At 48.4% G+C, this 20,047-nt stretch overlaps 1 long non-coding RNA gene across 2 annotated transcripts in view; it reads left to right on the forward strand.

The window, feature by feature from the left end:
• Positions 1–510: 510 nt before the first annotated feature.
• The window catches only part of LOC137641311 (uncharacterized), a 48,747-nt gene continuing 29,210 nt past the window's right edge, over positions 511–20,047 (forward strand). Inside the window, exon 1 of one of the 2 annotated variants that reach the window (XR_011044477.1) lies at positions 511–644. This is a non-coding gene — a long non-coding RNA (uncharacterized lncRNA). Of the gene's footprint in view, positions 645–13,676; positions 13,758–20,047 lie in introns of those variants that run through there. The other variant, XR_011044476.1, reaches the window with a different exon arrangement.

Raw genomic sequence — 20,047 nt, forward strand, 5'->3', positions numbered from 1 at the left:
AGGATAAGTATTCATTTGCAATGGAAATGAACCTCAAAATCATTCAAATCACATCATAATACAACAGAAAAACCTATATTTTATGTTGAAAGCAATTAATGTCCATAAGTAAAAAAATACCATATTTTTTTCTCGTCGAAAATCACATATAAATACATTTTCTTTCCGCTTAGAGGCGTCCATCGTATTGTAAATATTTTCCAATATTTATTTCGGAATAACACTGCACCGACATTAATTTTATTTTGGTCTATTTTATTTCTTCATTTTCTCTAAAAGTCATCATGTACTTAGTAACAGATGTAATGATTTTATTACCTTTCTTTATTCTGTGGAAAAGCATGAAAAATCAGATGGGGAAAATCATTTTTCGTCCTATTGCAATCCACACACACGGGTGATGATGGCTACGCCCATTCATGATTGAAATTGAATGCCCCGCTTTGTAAACAAACAGACGATGTAGGGAGGTGCAATGCTACCGCCATCTTCATTTCATGCCGGGTACTAATTTGTAGGCGGCCGATGCGGCTGTGGCTGGAGCTTCCCATCTTTCGTGTATTGTCTTTGATTTGGAACCCAATCGGCCATTGTGGATACGTTCAAGGAGTAAAAGAATACGTTGCAATTGAACTGTTTACCAGGTATTTATAAGACATATTATACTAGAACACTCAGGCTTTAATCATATAGTAAATTATGACCTGCAACATTAGAATTGAGCTTGAGAAGTGTATTTTTCTTAGAACTAGCATTACCCTAGGACTGGCCGGGCAGATTAGGGCTTTGTTTTACGTGAGTTCACAGCTTTATCTCACTGGGGAGATTTTAGCTTGAACTGATTATATATTTTGTTTTTCAGCTGAAGGAATTTGATGATGAAAAATTTGCTCATGTTAAATCTTTTATCCCATACAGTAAGGATTGATTCACACTAGTCTCAGTTCGCTCTCGGTCCGATCAATGTCTTGGCAAAATTATAGATAGGAAGAAAAAGCATAATTGTATAGAAATATTGTTCAGTGATATTAGGAAAGGTATTTACGGAATGAACGTTTGCCTGTTATTGTACATAATGATTTTTTGGTTTTATTGTAGTGTATTACAGGGCAATGTAACCTAGGAAAACAACTACTTTTCTAATAGAAAAAATTACGCTCTTCGAAAATGACACTCGTTCCCGTCGCAAATGAATAGTTTCAGAAATATATATATACATCTATATCCTACGATAATGGGGGACCCCCAGTGGGAACTCGGGGTTTTGGGTGGGGAAAACATCCTGTAATACAATACAAATTTACCGGATATGTATTTACGGAATGAACGTTTGCCTGTTATTGTACATAATGATTTTTTTCTATCGCGACCGGAGCGTGAATGTAGCAAGACCGGACTAGCTCGCCAGTTTGAATGCTTCCACTTATAATCGTGTAACTATCTGACTGGACCGTGACTGGAGCGAGAATTGAGCGCGACCGAACCAATAGTGTGAATCGACCCTAAACATCGCAATCCAATATGGTAAAGCTTTACTTTAGTACAATATGTCTAATGAAGAAAATAAGAAGTGTTGACAAATCGATGGCTGATGTAGAATTGCGGAATACATCATACCTAGTTCGAAAACCATCATTCATTAGTATTAGATCATTGTTATTGGTTAATTCTTCAACAAGATTACCTCATCTATAACACATTTCTGGTGGAAATACATAGAGAAAACCAATTTGTTCTGTAGCTGGAATACAAACCTATGCTATTTATTAGGGGTCATTACTTCTAGCGAAGCTGTAAGAACGAGCCATTAAAATTTTGCGAGGGTTAACTACCCATTCCGCTAGTTAGCGGGGATAGGGGGAGTTGCTTGCTACCGCTCCCGTTCACACACCAGTGATTTAGCTCACTTTGCTTTTGGCTCGGATGGTGTACTGTAGTTGCTGTTCTTCGTCCTTCCTTCGTCTATTTGGACTGCTATATACGTAATGCTTTTGTTTGGGCTTTTTCTTCTCTATTGTGAGTGTGTGTTGACTTCTGCAACCATGTGTACTTGCCCTTGACTCGAGGTCGTCCCTGCGGAACCTTCATGTCGGTCTTGGACACTGATTGCCACACCCTTTGATCTGCCTGCAGAGCTCAGCGGTGTGATAGTGGTAACAGGTGTAGTGAGTGTCGGGAGGGGTCTGCCTCCCAGTGGGAAAGGTTTGGGCAACGGCGGAAGAAGTCAAAGCGGGATATTTCTCCTTCGAAGGTTTCTTTGAAAGGGAGAAAACCCAAGATCTCTTCTTCCACTTCCCGACCTTCCTCCAAAGCTCCTGCTCGTTCGGTCTCTTCCGGGAGACTGTCGAGTAGTAGTGTAGACCCTTTAGTTTATGGCCAACCCTGGTCCTCGAGAGATGGTTTTGCTTCCCCTAGCAAAGTGGCCCCACCTCTTCCCCCAGGTGAGGCCTTGTCTCTTTCCTTTTGTACAGGTGTGATTGCCCTTGGGGCTCCCGGGTCTGCCCTCCAAGGACTCCTTGCTGCGCCTTGTCATCCCTTGTGCTAGTGAGCAGCCGTCACCGACTTTGGAGGTAAGATTCCCTGTCGTGTGTCAACGTGGTAGTGTCAGAGGTGTCTTCTGTGGCCGCTGCCAACGCCCCTGCACCTTCAAACTCTCCAACTGATGCTGCCAATTCTGTTCCCCCCATTCCAGCTCATCTTTCTTTGGTCTCTCCTGCGAGTGTTTCTTCTCTCGCGGAAGTTCACTCATAGAGATTCCTCTGCAGAAGACTACTGCTTCTAAAGGTCAGCTTGCTGATCCACTGGCCCCTAGAGGGCGTCTTTGACGCAGAGCTCGCCTTCCGCTTCTCCTTAGAGGTGGCCCTTCGCCGTCGGTGAAAAGGCGCCTCATCCTCGCAGCCGTCTTCTACAGAGGAGCCTCCGCTTCAGTCTTCTTCCGGCCCTTGATCTTCGCCTGTTCCTGGACCTCCTGACGACGCCGCAGCTAGTCCTTAGACTTCGGTCCTGGACTCTTCTGTGGATCGTTTGAGATCTCTGTCGGTAGGTGTTCGCCCTTCCAAAGGACACATCCCGGTTTTAGTTCAACATTCCTGCTGACCTGCCTTCACCGTTCCTGTGACCGATTCATCATCCGCCTGTTTGTGCTGCACCTTCTAAGCGTTTAGCTGTGCGCCAATGCTCCCCAGCGCCTTACAGTGCTCCAGCGCTCACCAGCATCTCGTCAGCGCCCTCCAGCACATCAATAATTCAAGAGCGTCAGCGCCCTTTGGTGCCTCAGTACTTGCCTACTCGCCAGCGCATTCTAATGCTCCAGCAATCTCCTGTTCGCCAGCGTTACAGCACTCGCCAGCACGCAGCTGCGCTCTCTTTCGCACCAGCGCGTTCATGTGCAGCGCCATTCTCCTGCACGCTCGGGCTCTGCAACTCGCAAGCGCTCTCCTGCACGCCAGAACTTGCCTGCGCACCAGCGCTCTCCTGCACTTCAACGCACTCTGGCTCACCAGCGCACTCTCAGTTTCCTGCGCAGTATCATATTGTGTGCCATTACTATGCTGCGCTTGAGCGCTCTCCGGCTTGCCAGCACTCACCACCTCTCCTGCGCAATTGCGCAAAACATCTGACAAGGTTTTACAGGCTTGAATATGTAAGGAGCGTCACAATAAAGACTGTGACAGGTCACCATCACCTGACTCCCCTCCCCGCATACGCATTACAGCACGCCTGCGGGGAAAGGGAAAGGCTCTACAGAAGGGTTGAGGATCTTGAAGATTCGTCTTACAAGGGCGGTCCCACCCTCACAGGGATCCTTCGGTCCCTTTCCTTTCAGTGGATCTGTCCGACAGTGTGTCTGTCAGCAAACAGCCCTGGTTCGGTGCCATGGTCAGAGCAGTAGTGCAAGCCTTCGGGCCTAACAGGTTATGAGGAGTCTCAGTTGCGATCAAATCCCCTAGGGTAAAGCTAACTCCTGTTAGGCCTTCGAGGCCCGTCCTTCCTGTCTCTCCCGCCGGACACTTTCCTGATTCCCTTCTGCGCCAACGCTCGCCAGCACACTACAGCACATCAACGCTTTCCAGAGCATAAGCGCTTCAGGGCCCTTCGGTGCCTCAACACTCATCTACTCACCAGTACATTCCAATGCCCCAACGATCTCCTGTTAGCCAGCGTTTGCCTACCTGCTGACCTGCTTTCACTGTTCCTGTCACCGATTCATCATCTGCCTGTTTGTGCTGCACTTTCTAAGCGTTTAGCTGTGCGCCAATGCTCGCCATTGCCCTAAAACACACCAATGCTCACCAACATCTTGTTAGCGCCCTCCAGCGTATTAATGCTTTCAAGAGCGTCATCGTTCGTCAGCGCTCTCCAGTGCTTCAGCGCCCTTCTGTGCCTCAGCACTCACCTACTCATCAGAGCATTCCAATTCCCCAGTGATGTCCTATTCGCCAGCACTACAGCACTCCCCAACTCGTCCGCGCGCAGTTTGGCTCTCCTACGCGTCACTGAACTCATGCGCAGCGGCGTTCTTCTGCGCGCCAGCACCCTTATACTCTCCATCAACACTCTCTGGCTTGTCTACGCCCTCCAGCTCGCCAGCACTCTCCTGAGCAGCATCGTACTGCGAGCGAGAGCTCTCATTTGCAAGTGCGCAAAACATTTGAACAGGTTTTAAGGCTCGAATATGCAAGGAACGTCACAATAAAGACTGGGACCGGTCACCATCGCCCGACTCCCCTCCCCTCCAACGCTTCACAGTGCGACCACCGGTGAAAGGGAAAGGCTCTACAAAAGGGTTCAGGATCCTGAAGATTTGTCTCTCAAGGGCGGACCCACCATCAACATCTGTTGAGACTCCTCACAGGGAACCTTCGGTCCCTTTCCTTCCAGGGGATCTGTCCGACAGTGCGTCTGTCAGCAAACAGCCCTGGTTCGGTGCTATGGTCAGAGTAGTAGTGCAAGCCTTCGGGCCTCCCATGTCGTGAGGAGTCTCAGAAGCGATCGCATTCCCTAGGGTGAAGCTAACTCCTGTTAGGCCTTCAAGGCCCGTCCTTCCTGTTGAAGACACTCCTAATTCACCTCTGCCAAGGGAGTCGCGGCATGCCCGAACTTACTCCCTTCCACTTTTGGAGGAAGTTTCTCCTTGCACGGAGAGTTCTCCACCACCAAGGGAAGTCGGGAGTGACGATACCGTCTGGCCTTCGATGCTTGAGTCCTACCTCCTTCGTCGGAAGAAATCTTAAGGACTCCTAGACTCTTCTGGAGTCCTCTTCAAGGACCTACAGACCTACAGGAGCCGCTAGTCACTCTAGGGATGCCCGCGACCCACCCTGAGAGGAACTCTGGGGTGGAAGGAGGAGACTTTGCTGCTAGTCCCATTTCGGAGGGGAAGCAAAGAGAGTCAGAACATGCATTCTGCAGCTAATCCATTGACTTTGGTCCTGGACTCTTCTGTGGATCGTTCACGCTCCTTGTTGATGGATGTTTGCCCTTCCAAAGGGAACATCCCAGTTCCAGTCCAACACTCATGCCGACCTGCTGACTTGCCTTTACTGGTCCTGTCACTGATTCATCATCTGCCTATTTGTGCTGCACCTTTTAATTGTTTAGCTGCGCGCCAGCGCCCTACAGTGCACCAGCACCTCGTCAGCACCTCCCAGCACATCAACACTTATCAGAGCGTCAGTGCTTCAGTGCTCTTCGGTACCTCAGCACTAGCCTACTTGCAAGCACATTCCAATGCCCCAGCATTTGCCATCTCGCTAGTGCACTCTCGTTCGCCAGTGCTACAGCACTGGCCAACTCGTCAGCGCGCCCCTGCGCTGCTGCACTCTCCTATGCGTCCGCGTTCTCATGCACAGCCTGCGGTCTCCTGCACGCCAGCCCTCACCTGCGCACTTTCAGTTTCCTGCGCAGCATCATACTGGGCACGAGTGTTCTCTGGCTCGCCAGCGCTCCTGCGCAATTGCACAAACTATTTGAACAGGTTTTACAGGCTTGAATCTACAAAGAACGTCACAATAAGAACTGTGACAGGTCACCATCGCCTTACTAGTATGATAGGCGAAGGAGTGGCCTTTCACCTTTCATTCTCTCCTCTCTTGGGGCTTGAGCAAACCGAGGAATTCTGCAATCTGACCACCTCTGACTATAAGTGTGTATTATTGTCCCGTATGCATCCTAATTTATGTATATATATAGTTGCGTCCCCGTTCTCCTAGCGAGGTGGGAGTGAAAGCATAGCTTCTAATGAAGGCTTACCTTGATGAGTCGAGTCACATTGCTCAATCGTCACACTTTCACACAATTGCTCAGACAGTTATCTCTCATTGGGAGTTAGCGAGGTGATAGGGTGTGCCCTTCCATAGCTCATACGAAGCATAAGAGTCACACCCCGGGTCAGGGACTAGTCAGTTGGTCTTGGACTTCCACCCACCTAAGCATGAGTCTCCATAGTAAAGAGCTGACAGTTTTGTATCTGGTATCAGAACAAATGACAAATTTGGAAATAATATTTATTTTTTTTAAACATTCAAACCTGAAGCTCTTCACATGTTCTGGCCTACCGTCACCTACCTCCAGGAAGTCCTGCCTTTAATTACAAAGTGGCTTGTGTTGGCTACTGCATGTGTCACCAGGCTGGTGGGTCTACCTCCACTACCCTTCGCTAACCAGCAGAGAGGAGTAAAACCTCGCTAAAAGTTTTACGGCTAGTTTCAGCTGTTGCCTCTTTGATGTCTCACAGGATTATAATACAGGAGAGGCGGTTCCCAGCCCCCTCGTCCCGTCCCTTTTGGTCGCCTTTATGACACGCAGGGATACGTTGGCGCTATTCTAATTGTTTTTTATGCCCCTGCGGCAGCAGTAAGGGATTCGGCATTATGAATCTTCATTTGTGGTGGATAACAGGGGAGGGTGGGCTGTGGCACCCTAGCAGTACCAGCCGAACTCAGTTGAGTCCCTTGTCAGGCTGGGAGGAACATAGAGAGGAAAGGTCCCCTTTTTTGTTTCATTTGTTTGATGTCGGCTACCCCCCAAAAGTGCCTTGGTTTATGTATGTATGTATGTTCAGCTGTTGCGGAAATCTATCTCCACGTTAAAGAGCTTCAGGTTTGTATGGTTAAGAAAAATACAAATTATTCCTAAATGTCATTTTTAAATATTAAACTTAGCCGGTGAATATATAATAGCTGACATCTCGGACGGCTCGACAGAAACACAAAAACTCGCGAGCGATCGCCATGAAGGTTGCGGGTGTGCCCACCAGCGCCGACTATCGGCCAGATACCGCATATACATGTAAACAGCTCCAGTTCTTCTCTGTCGGTCTTGTCGACAAGTTGATTCCGCTCGCTGTTGACCTGGAGTTTTCGTCATTTTTGGTGAAGTACTTCTTTTTGGTTGTTTGAGCTTTCGCAGTGACAGGTGTTTTCTCTTCAATTAAAACTCTTGAACCCTTTTTTGGCTAGTGTTTATTGTTGATGACTTTGGATTTGTTTTGGATTTTCTTTGACTGTTCAATATGGCTGACCCGTCTCCTATCCCTGGACCTAAATTTCGCAAATGTAATGCTAGGGATTGTAACAAACGTCTTCCCAAGGCCTCTCTCGACCCACATACCGTGTGTTCTAATTGCCGGGGTAAAACCTGCCAATTAGGAGATCGGTGTGATGAGTGCGTGGTCTTGTCGGAATTCGACTGGCTAGAGTTTGATAAATATTCTCGTAAGCTAGAGAGAGATAGGGTGAGGAGAAGCTCCTCTAGGTCGTTGGAATTTTCCTCCTCCCATGCCCCTGAACCTAATCCTTCCCCTGTAGTAGTTGTTCCTGAACCCTCTACTAGCACTCATGAACCGTCCATGCGGGATATGTTGCTTGCCATTCAAGCTTTGGGCGAGAGAGTTGAGTCCTTAGCATCGGACCGTAATCAACTCATGTCGGATGTGAATTTATTGAAGTGTCAGAGTGCCAAATCAGAAAATCGTGGGGATAAAGTGATAAGTGTGCAAAGTGTTTTTAGTGTTGCGACCGAGGGTTCGTCTGTTCGTGCTTGTCGTTCACCTAGTCCGAGACCTCTTTCAGGCTCCCCTGCACCAGGGAGAAGTAATTTCGTAGGACTTAAGGGGACGAGAGGCTTTAACCAACGTACAGACGTTCCCTCTTTGGTATCGGGCGTGTCTCGTCAAGATCGCCCCTACCATAAGACGAGCGAGGCTGTTTTCTCCTCGTCATCCGAAGGCTTCTCGCGAAAGAAACCTTGGCGCAAGGTTTCTAGACCCTTGAAGCGGAAGTCAGTCCCTTCAGGACAGGTCCAGCGTCCTGGCTGTAGCCATTGGGACAGCTCTGACCCTTTGCAGTCGTCGGAAGACTGTTCGCCCATTAAGCGTAAGCGTAACACGGGCTCCGAGAGTCTCAGCAAAGGCAATGTTTTGCCGACACAGTCGTTACCATCGTCTCGGCCCGTCCCGACTCCCGTTGATCCTAAATGGGTTGTCCTGCAGGATATGCAGACTAAGCTTGCCTCCCTTATGGAGGAGTATACCGTTGAGCAGGTTTACGATGATCCTCGCCGTTACGCTGATCGAGACTCTGGCCATCAGCCGCCCAAACAAGCTTTTACTCGTCCTTTTGACGTTGTGAAACGTGATGTCGGTAGTTTGTCACGTCAGTCACGTGACTTGGATCCTCACTCGCTGCAGTCCCGTGTTGACTTTCAGCCGCTGCCACAGTCTCGTGTTGACGTTCAGGACGTTCACCAACCAGCTCAGTTGCCTTGTTTTGACGTTGAGCGTCAAGCACCGCAGTCAAGGGTTGTTTTGACTGCTCAGTCTAGGCAGTCAAGGCAGTCTCGACTTGACGTCGAGCGTCCATCAACTCCTGTTGTTGTTGCTGGTCAGTCCTTTCAGCAGCGACATGACGTCGCTTCCTTGACTGCTACTGCTGCTCCTTTGCTCGTGGACTTTGCCTGTCAAGCATTGCCACCGCGGCAGGTCTCTCCTTTTCTTGAGACTCAATAATTGTCGGACGAGGTTCCTTCAGATGAGGATGTTGCTGATCCTCCGCCTACTGATATTCCTTTGGGTGTTTTATCAGACGGAGAAGAGCCTATAGCTGCTCAACCCTCTATGGACTTTAAGAAAATCATGATGATTTTCAAGGATCTATTCCCAGACCATTTTGTAACTTCTGCTCCTCGTTCTCCTCCGTCAGAGTTTGCGCTAGGCCTAGCTACTTCGAAGCCTTCTTTTACTAAGCTAGTGCTCTCTCGCTCCTCTAAGAGGGCTTTACGTTTGCTTGGCGACTGGTTGGTTACCAGGAGGAGTTTGGGGAAGACGGTCTTTGCTTTCCCTCCTTTTAAACTAGCTTCTAGAGCGAGCGTCTGGTATGATACGGGAGAAGTTCTCGGCTTGGGAGTCCCTGCCTCTGCCCAGGGAGACTTCTCAAGCCCCGTAGACTCTCCCCGTCGCCTGGCCATGAGACGCTCTAAAGTTTGTTGGTCCTCCTCGGACCTTGACCATCTCCTTAAAGGGGTTTACAGGGCCTTCAAAGTTTTTAACTTTTTAGATTGGTCTCTAGGAGCATTAAGCAGGAAGATCTCGTCGGCCGACCAGGATGTTTCCGTGCTTATTATGTCTTGCATGGACAAAGCCATCCGTGATGGCTCCAATGAGCTCGCCGCTACCTTTACGGCTGGAGTCCTGAAGAAGAGGGAGACTCTTTGCTCGTTCCTTTCGGCAGGAGTGACTCCCTGTCAAAGGTCGGAGCTTCTCTTTGCCCCCTTATCAGCTGCCTTGTTTCCTCAACAGCTGATCAAGGACATTGCGGCTTCGCTGGTGCAGAAGGATACACACGATCTGATGGCTTCTTCTGCTCGCAAGGGTGCTCCTTCATCGTCTTATGTCGTGAGACCCAAGATCGATACCCCAGCGACTAGGTTTATCCCGCCCTTTCGTGGCAGAGCCCCCAGCAGGGGAGGCGCTCGTGCCGACGGTAAAAGAGGCAAGAGGAGAGGATCCAAGTCCTCCCGTGGCAGAGTCTGACTGCCCACGTCCTCAGACAGCGGTAGGGGCCAGACTGAACAGCTTCTGGCAAGCCTGGGAGAAGAGGGGTGCAGACCAAGAGTCTGTGTTGTTGCTCAAGGAGGGGTACAAAATTCCTTTTGTACGCAGACCTCCTCTAGTAACAGTTCCTTTAGACCTCTCTCCCAGGTATCGAGAGGAGTCAAGGAGACAAGCTCTTCATCAGCAGGTGTCTCTGTTGCTAGAGAAGGGAGCGGTGGTGAAAGTCTCGGACCTTCAATCACCGGGATTTAACAACCGTCTCTTCCTAGTACCAAAGCATACAGGAGGTTGGAGGCCAGTGCTGGACGTCAGTGCGCTCAACGTTTTTGTTTTAAAAACAAAATTTACGATGGAGACCACGAAGTCCGTCCTAGCAGCGGTCAGAGAGGGAGACTGGATGGTCTCTCTCGACCTGCAGGATGCGTACTTCCACATTCCTATACACCCAGATTCTCAACAGTATCTGAGGTTTGTTTACAGGAATGTGGTGTACCAGTTCCGAGCACTGTGCTTCGGCCTCAGCCCTGCTCCTCTCGTGTTTACGAGGCTCATGAGGAATGTGGCAAAATTCCTTCATTTATCGGGAATTCGAGCCTCCCTGTACCTGGACGACTGGCTTCTCAGAGCATCGTCCCGCCATCGCTGTCTGCAGGACCTTCAATGAACATTGGGTCTGGCAAAGGAGTTGGGACTGTTGGTGAACTTAGAAAAGTCTCAACTGAATCCCTCCCAGGAGATTCTCTATTTGGGGATGGAGATTCGCAGTCTAGTTTTTCGGGCTTTTCCGTCTGCCACCAGGATAGAGCAAGCCCTGCTCAAAGTCCGCCTCATGCTAAAAAAAGACCGTTGCTCAGTGAGAAGTTGGATGAGCCTCTTAGGGACTCTGTCATCCCTGGAGCAATTTGTCTCACTAGGGAGACTTCACCTTCGCCCTCTCCAGTTCCATCTAGACTTATACTGGAACAAGAGCAAGACTTTGGAAGCTGTGTCAATCCCGATCTCCGAGCCAGTAAAAACGTGCCTGAACTGGTGGGACAGCAACATAAGTTTGCGAGAGGGTCTGTCCCTGGCGGTCAAGAACCCAAACCACGTGTTGTTCTCAGACGCGTCGGATTTGGGTTGGGGAGCGACTCAGGACAGTCTGGAATGTTCGGGTCTTTGGACGTCGGATCAGAAGAGCATGCACATCAACTGCAAGGAGCTGTTAGCGGTTCACTTGGCCTTGACGAGTTTCGAGAGCATTCTTCGAAACAAAGTGGTAGAAGTCAATTCGGACAACACGACAGCCTTGGCGTACATCTCCTAGCAAGGAGGCACTCACTCCCACACACTGTTCGTCATCGCAAGGGACCTCCTCATCTGGTCAAAAAATCGAGGCATCTCCCTGTTGACAAGATTCATCCAGGGGGACTTGAACGTCTTGGCGGACTGTCTCAGTCGGAGAGGTCAGGTGATCCCCACAGAATGGACCCTCCACAAGGACGTGTGCAAGAGTCTTTGGTTGACTTGGGGTCAACCCACCATAGACCTCTTTGCCACCTCGTTGACCAAAAGGCTCCCGACCTATTGCTCTCCAGTCCCAGATCCAGAGGCGGCCCACATAGATGCGTTTCTACTGGACTGGTCTTACCTGGACGCGTACGCATTCCCGCCGTTCAAGATCATCAACAAGGTACTGCAGAAGTTCGCCTCTCACGAAGGGACAAGGTTGACGTTGGTTGCTCCCCTCTGGCCCGCGAGAGAGTGGTTCACAGAGGTACTTCAATGGCTGGTAGACGTTCCAAGGAGTCTTCCTTTAAGGATGGATCTCTTACGGCAGCCCCACGTAAGGAGTCTTCATCAAAGCCTCCCCGCGCTTCGTCTGACTGCCTTCAGACTATCGAAAGACACTCAAGAGTTCGAGGTTTTTCGAAGGAGGCAGCCAGAGCGATTGCGAGAGCTAGGAGAGCTTCTACCATCAAGGTCTACCAGTCGAAATGGGAAGTTTTTAGAGACTGGTGCAAGTCATCATCCATTTCCTCTTCCAGTACCTCTGTAGCCCAAATTGCAGACTTTCTCCTGCATCTGAGAAATGTTCGCTCCCTCTCGGCTCCCACTATTAAGGGCTACAGGAGCATGTTGGCTTCTGTATTCAGACATAGAGGCTTAGATCTGTCCAACAATAAAGATCTCCAAGATCTCCTTAAGTCCTTCGAGACCTCTAAGGAGCGTCGTATGGCAACTCCTGGATGGAACTTAGACGTGGTCCTAAGGTTCTTAATGTCCGACAGGTTTGAGCCATTACATTCAGCCTCCCTGATGGATCTCGCCCTCAAGACGCTTTTCTTAGTGTGCTTGGCTTCGGCTAAAAGGGTCAGTGAGATCCATGCCTTTAGTAAAAACATTGGCTTTTCTACAGATAAAGCCACATGTTCGCTTCAGCTTGGTTTCTTGGCCAAAAATGAACTGCCTTCTCGTCCTTGGCCTAAGTCGTTTGATATACCTTGCCTATCAGAGATCGTAGGCAACGAGCTTGAAAGAGTACTGTGCCCAGTTAGAGCTCTTAAGTTTTATTTAGCTCGTACCAAATCCTTACGAGGTGGATCTGAGGCCTTGTGGTGCTCAGTTAAGAAGCCCTTATTGCCTATGTCTAAAAATGCTTTATCGTATTTTATTAGATTTTTAATCCGAGAGGCTCATTCTCACTTGAGTGAAAAAGATCGTTGCTTGCTTAAGGTCAAGACGCACGAAGTAAGAGCGATAGCAACTTCCGTGGGCTTTAAGCAAAACAGATCTCTGCGAAGTATTATGGACGCGACCTTTTGGAGGAGCAAGTCGGTGTTCGCTTCATTTTACTTAAAAGACGTCCAGACTCTTTATGAGGACTGCTACACACTGGGTCCATTCGTTGCAGCGAGTGCAGTAGTGGGTGAGGGTTCTACCACTACATTCCCTTAATTCCAATATCCTTTTAATCTTCTCTTGAAATGTTTTTAATCTTGTTTTGGGTTGTACGGAAGGCTAAGAAGCCTTTCGCATCCTTTTTGATTTGGCGGGTGGTCAAATGTCGTTTCTTGAGAGCGCCCAGATTAAGGGTTTTGATGAGGTCCTGTTGTATGGGTTGCCACCCTGGATATAACAGCTCCTGGGAGTCTTTCAGCATCCTGAGAGGATGGCTGGGCTTCGTGAGGAAAGCGGACTAACAAGGCAGAGTAATCGTCAGAGTCAGCTTCCTTACCAGGTACCTATATTTATTTGGGTTTTGTTATGATATAACTGTCAAAAACTCTAAGCATATACGCCTTTATTGTATTAATACTGGTCTCTACCCACCACCATGGGTGTGAATCAGCTATTATATATTCACCGGCTAAGTTTAATATTTAAAAATGATATTTTGATTATAAAATAAATTTTTGAATATACTTACCCGGTGAATATATAAATTAAAGGCCCTCCCTTCCTCCCCGATAGAGACCCAGCGGAATGAGAAGAACTGGAGCTGTTTACATGTATATGCGGTATCTGGCCGATAGTCGGCGCTGGTGGGTACACCCGCAACCTTCATGGCGATCGCTCGCGAGTTTTTGTGTTTCTGTCGAGCCGTCCGAGACGTCAGCTATTATATATTCACCGGGTAAGTATATCCGTGCCAGGCCTCTTCTACCAACCAGCCTACTATCATAGAACTCCAACCACAGGAACAGTTCCTTGAAAACAGAAGCAGGTAAAGAACCAACTCGAGGTTTTAACTTCATAGGAGATTTAGTACTGTCACCCTTTGGTATTTCCCTCCGACCCTCAGCAAAGCAAACATTTTATTTATTTTCTTTACCTAAATTCCTCTCATATATCATGTTCCATGTTGTTCAGCCTCTTAACCCCTTCACTACTGCTCTTTTGCACTGCGACCTATATCAGCATGCCGCTTGAGAACCCTCTATGATTGCCAGTAAATCAACATTCACTTACAGCCGATAATAATAGCAAAAAATAATATAATTAAGTAACTATCATCACTATCACTGTAATCCTCATCTGAGCTATCTGGCAGGTACTCAGATGCTAATTCAGAAGCACTATCATCACCCATTTAGAAAAAAAAAATGAGAAATAGGACAAAAGAATTTAGAAAATTGTTTAGAATTCGAATTCACAATGTTTACTCATAAAACTACAGTAATTCTTTACGAATGACTGCCTGAGGAACACTAGCTAAGTGTTCAAGAAAGTCCTCCCCATAGCTCATATGAAGATGATGTCACGGCGTCCATCAGGTATATTTTGGTGGATGTGAATAGTGGGTGGAGCTTTAGTAACTCTGGTAAACAATACCTTGCCTTAATCCCCTCCCAATTTATGAAAAACTGCTAGAAACACCGGCAACTGACTGTCACTTTTTAATTGTTCTGACACAGAATACAAACCATTACTTCCTCTTTAGTAGGGTATCAATTTCAGCGAAGCTGAAAACTAGCTGATAGCTTTTTCAACTACTGTACTGTGCTCCCTCCTTTCGCTAGTTAGCAGTTGGGGGGGATGGGGAGTTGGTGACCACTCACCTGTTCCCAGCATACCAGCGACCAGCCGTCACTTTTCAATTTGGCTCGGTAGAGTGTAAACGTGCTCTCTCTCCCCCGCAAAATAGTGTGGGAAAATACTTCCTATTCGGTAATACCTCGACATACGAGAAATTTCAGATACGAGGAAGTTTCGAGCAAATATTTTGCCCCGAGATACGAGACAAATTTGAGATATGAGGATACGAGACGGTTCCCTATGAGGCCGAGTGTGCAAGAGGCTGCTCACGAGGACAGCATTGCTTGCTCTTTCCCGTTGATCTCCGTCACGTAAAGTTATCTCCTAGCATCGGCTGTAGTGTTTGCATTTTTACGTGATTTTCGCGTTAATCCGTACAGAATTAAGTGAATGAGCAATGGGTCCAAAGCAAGCGAGTGCAAACAAGGGTAGTGAAAAGAAAAAACTTATGATGACAATGGAGATAAAGCATGAAATTATCGAAGGCCTCATCTACCAACCAGCCTACTATCTCTAACAGCTCCAACCACAGGAAGTTTCTTGAAAACAGAAGCAGGTAAAGAACCAACTTGAGGTTTTAACACTATAGGAGATTTAGTACTGTCATTCTTTGCTATCTCCCTTCGACCCTTAGCTGCACACACATTTCAGTTTTCTTCTTTACCTCAGTTCCTCTCATATATCATGTTCCATGTTGTTCAGCCTCTTAACCCCTTCTCTACTGTTCTCTTGCACTGCGACCTATATCAGCATGCCGATTGGGAACCCCCTTTGATTGCCAGTAAATCAACATTCACTTACAGCAGATAATAATAGCAAAAAATAATATTATATAAGTAACTTATCATCACTATCACTGTAATCCTCATCTGAGCTATCTGGCAGGTACTCAGATGCTAATTCAGAAGCACTATCATCACCCATTTAGAAAAAAAAATGAGAAATAGGACAAAAGAATTTAGAAAATTGTTTAGAATTCGAATTCACAATGTTTATTCATATAACTACAATAATTCTTTACTAATGACTGCCTGAGGAACACTAGCTAAGTGTTCAAGAAAGTCCTCCCCATAGCTCATATGAAGATGACGTCACGACGTCCATCAGGTATTTTTTGGTGGATGTGAATAGTGGGTTGAGCTTTAGTAACTATGGTAAACAATACCTTGCCTTAATCCCCTCCCAATCTATGAAAAACTGCTAGAAGCACTGGCAACTGACTGTCACTTTTTAATTGTTCTGACACAATACAAACCATTACCTCCTCTTTAGTAGGGTATCAATTCCAGCGAAGCTGAAAACTAGCTGATAGCTTTTTCAAGTACTGTGTTCCCTCCTTTCGCTAGTTAGCAGTTGCAGGGGGGGGGGGGGAGTAGGTGACCACTCACCCATTCCCCGCATACCGGCGTCCAGTCGTCACTTTTCAATTTGGCTCGGTAGAGTGTAAGCGCGCTGTCTCTCCCCTGCAAAATAGTGTGGAAAAATACTTCCTATACAGTAATACCTCGACATACGAGTGTCCCAACATACGAGAAATTTCAGATACGAGGAAAGTTTCGAGCAAATTGTTTACCCCGAGATACGAGACAAGTTTGAGATATGAGGAAACGAGACGGTTCCCTATGCGGCCGCTAGGTGGCCGAGTGTGCGAGAGGCTGCTCACGAGGACAGCATCACTCGCTCTTTCCCGTCGATCTCCGTCGCGTAAAGTTATCTCCTAGCATCGGCCGTAGCGTTTGCATTTTTACGTGATTTTTGCGTTAATCAGTACAGAATTAAGTGAATGAGCAATGGGTCTAAGGCAAGCGAGTACAAACAAAGGTAGTGAAAAGAAAAAGCTTATGATGACAATCGAGATAAAGCATGAAATAATCGAAAAACATGAGAGGGGTGTACGAGTGACTAAGCTGGCTTGCCCATATGAGAGGAGTACAACAAGAATATGTACCTTCCTCAAGCAGAAGGATGCTATAAAGAAGGAAATCAGAAACAGCGAAGTGGCAGGAGTTTTCTGATTTTATGGAAAAGAGGCACCCGGACAAGTTGGCGTGTTGTCGTGCGTTAGCCTTTTGTGACGACACTTGTGTACGTCATTTTCGTAACATTTTGAGGGGAAGACAAAATTAAACATCCCTAGATAGCTTCCTTTTAAAAAGGCCTGCAAAAGTGAAGGTGAAAGCAATTCAAAAAGCGAGGCAAAAAGAGCCATGCCCGAAGAAGAAAAGCAAAAAAAGGGAAATGAAAACAAAATTAGAATTAACATTAGTGTAATGTAAGATTAACATTTATTTTTTAAGTGTGTGTACTGTAAGCAAATTTCATTCAAGTTAAATTTAAAGCTTAAGTTATGTTACGTAGTGTTACAAAAGTGTAACGTACCGAACATGTTGCCGTCAGGTCTCTCTCCTCCCCTTTCTCTTTCCCTCCTCCTCCGCACACATCGCCGTTAGCCACTACCTTCCATCTCGAAAGTAAGAACTCCATAATAATGTCACATTTTATTGCAGATCACAACCAGTACATAGGTATTTGTTATTTTGTGAGCGTAGGTTGTGAATTAGAACAATTAAAAACATGTTTTTCCACTGTAATATACTGTTTTTAGGTGTTTTGTCAGAGGGTGGGAACGGAAATATGAGCGAATTGACATAAGAGCTCGGGTCTCGGAACGCATTAAGCTCGTATCACAAGGTAATACTGTATTATAGAGCTGGCTGGTTTGAATTTATGCTTTTTTTTTGCTTTGGCTTTACTTTTTCTTTTCAGGAGTGCTTGCCAGTGAAGGTTCAATATGCGAACCTGTCCTGGGAAGGAAGGTCGCCACTGCGGCACCTTCATGTCTGCTGAGGAGACGGACCCTTACGGTCTCTGCCCTTCGTGTAGGGGCCACTCCTGCAAGGAGAAGTCTCCATGTAGTGATTGTAAGGAGTGGTCGCCCACCCAATGGGCATGATTTGGTAAACGCGGCAAGAAGAGATCGAAGAAGGATTCTTCCCTCTCAGAGTTTGCTGCAAAGAGAAAGAAACCCAGACCTCCTACTCCTGCGAATCAATCCGCCCATTCTGGCTATTTCTGTTCGGGTTCCCATGGAGCCCCTTCTAGTAAGGCGGCACCCTTTTAACGCCTGGTTAACCCTGTGGTTCGGCAGTCTCCGTTGCTTCCCATAGTGAAGCAGTCCCGACCTCCTCCTCAGGGAAACCCGTTGATGATGACTCGCTGCAACGTACATGGCCATCCCCGGGGCTTACGGGCCCTCCTTCCAAGAAACGTCTTCAGGTGGGCATGCGTGCGTGCTTTGGCGCAGAGTCCTCAACTCCGGCCCGTTCCTCCGTCCGCTCTCCTTTGGAGGACGGACATAAGCAGGTGAGGACGAGTACCCCCTTGGGTAATCCATCCAGGGATTCTCGAGTCCCAGTTAAGACAAACCCCCACCCATCGTCGCCGATCTTCAGTCTCGCCCTTGCGGCGATGCTTCCCCGGAAATGAAGGGGGCTGACCGTCCTTCTCGCTTGCGGGAGGGGAGAGTCTCTCCTGACTGGCCCCCCCACAGGGGTTCCAGCAATGCCCCATGGGAGTCAATACCAGGATTGAGTCCATCCGACAGTGGCCCTTCGGAGCCCGATAACGATCACAGGACTTGTCACATCATTTTGCCTCCTCGCCAGCGCACCCGCAGGGTGCAGCGAGCGCTATAACATCCTCTCGCGCTTAAGCACGCAGCTCCAACCACAACCTCACTAACGGTGGAGAGTAAGGTTGTGCGCATGACTTCTCTTGTTTGATACTCACCCTCAGGGCGAGACGCGCACACGTGCTCCGAGCAGCGAGACTTCTCGTCAGCACAAAGGGAGTGAAGCAAACTAAGCCCCTCAAGGGCGAGCGCTATGCACTTGACCACCGCTCGGTGCTATTCAGCGCTCCCTCCGTCACCAGAACCACCTGGCGAGTGCTCCTCACGCGGCCAGCGCGACACATGCAATAAGCGCTACACCTTTAGGGAGCACTTCACACCTGCTACAGCGTGCGCGACGTGTGCCCTCTACCTTCCGTGCTCTAGCGCATCTTCGGACTGCTGCACCTGGGGATAGCAGGAACGTTCAGTTCCCTCGCGCGCCTGCAAGAAAGCTCACTCCCAGTCGACTGCGCTCTGTCGAGAGCGCACGCCTGCAAGAAAGCACACTCTCAGTCGACTGCCCTCTGTCGAGAGCGCACGCCTGCCTGAGGGCAAGCGCGCACCATATAGCGAGCTCTCTTCATGTAAGGGGGAGTGGCAAAAAGACTTTACCTATTCCATCCAGCGCGATCGTGCTACGGAACCACCGAAGGCCCAGCCACTGCGCATATGGCAAGTAGGTCAGATGCACCAACAACACCTCGGCGCAGGTCACCCATAGGTCTCTAGGCTTACAGTCACATCGAGAACTTCGAAGCGACGTTCCCCACGTGAATATGATAGGCCCGACAAGCCCTCGAGACCAGTTCCCTTTGAGGCTTCATCATCAGGTCCCAGACATCAAGGTAACTTTGCCGAGTTTTCCTTTACCAAGGAAACCCCGTGGTTTCAGGACCTGGTGAAGGCTATCAAGGAGGCGGTAGGGCTTCCAGCGCAACCCCCTTCCTCGGTAATCAGAACCCCTGCGATTCCTTTGGACTCCAAGGGCAAAGATTCCCCCTTTCAGATCCTCGATGCTCTTCATTTCTGAGGCAGACCCAATCCCCTCCCACGGTACCTTCCTCCAGATATGAGGAGTAAGGGTCCAACCATGCAGGACCTCACGTGGGAGAGGTTGGACATGATTCCTAACGTGCCTGACGGCAAGAGGAGGGAAGGGAGGAATAGAACTCCTCCTACGGGAGATACTTTGCGTCCTAGGCTGAGCGGGGGTTCGAGATCTCCAAGAGATATCTCATACACGAAGCCCTACCGCTCCAACTCTAGTCAGCGTGACTGAGGGAGCAGGACCCGAGGTCACAAGGGCTTTGGAAAAACCCCCTCTCCTGGATTCCATTGCTCTTGGACCCAAAGAGAGGAAGGACTCTAAGACCATTCCTAAGATCCGGCAGTCTATGGTGACAGTCAGCCTCAAAGGAATGAGTCTAAGGGTCCACCCACTGCGGGGACTGTATCCCACAGTGGTCTGCCTCCCAGATCATCAGACTCCACCCTCCTCGAGCTGCTGTGGGTGCTAGCTCGGGGGAGGAAGTACCCTTTGACGATAGATCTGACCACTCAGATCTGGCTGCTGGCCTTACCGCCAGCCTCCAACCCGAATGTGTCTGTACATGAGCAAAAGGACTCTTAATAGAGTTTTTCTTAAGGTCCTTTCGTTCATTTGCCGTGTGAACAAACTCGGGGAACCAGACCAGGTTCTGCGTGAGGGCCAAGACACGGTTCTGGATCTGTTCTCCGACGCCCCTAAACCCACCAAATCTAGAGTATCCCTACCCTGGTCCAGAGGGGTGAAGGCGGCGAAGAAG

This window comes from Palaemon carinicauda, chromosome 5 (genome assembly GCF_036898095.1).
Source record: "Palaemon carinicauda isolate YSFRI2023 chromosome 5, ASM3689809v2, whole genome shotgun sequence".
Taxonomy (NCBI): Eukaryota; Metazoa; Arthropoda; class Malacostraca; order Decapoda; family Palaemonidae; genus Palaemon; species Palaemon carinicauda.